Source organism: Neophocaena asiaeorientalis, unplaced genomic scaffold (genome assembly GCF_003031525.2).
Source record: "Neophocaena asiaeorientalis asiaeorientalis breed wild unplaced genomic scaffold, Neophocaena_asiaeorientalis_V1.1 scaffold134, whole genome shotgun sequence".
NCBI classification, from domain to species: Eukaryota; Metazoa; Chordata; class Mammalia; order Artiodactyla; family Phocoenidae; genus Neophocaena; species Neophocaena asiaeorientalis.
Window position 1 is genome coordinate 27392799 of NW_020185339.1, and position 398 is coordinate 27393196.

Genomic DNA, 398 nt, shown 5'->3' on the forward strand with positions numbered 1-398 from the left:
ATGCTTTGAGGCCGTGGGGGGGCTGCAGAGGGCTGGGAGTCGACTCAGCGGAAACCTGGATTTGGTTCTAAGAGCCGTGGGATTGAGAAGGGGTGACCGGAAGTGATTTTGGGACTGACCGGAAGCGAGGCCTGGAGGGGAAAGGGAGACTGGTTCCCGGGAGGGAGGGGGGTTTCCCGCAGGAAGGGGCGTGGGGAAAAGGTGGGAAAGCGGCGTGGGCGCGCAGGGTAGGTAGCGGGTCGCTGCTGCTGGTCTGTTTAGAAAGCAGCGAGTGACCACCACGAGTTCAAGGGGAGAGCCCAAAGAGTGGGAGTGCGAGGAGTCCAGGGTTGCCTTTGGGCAGTCGGGAAAAGTGAAGCCAAAGGACCCTCGCGCGGCTCCGGAGAGCTGGGCGGGGG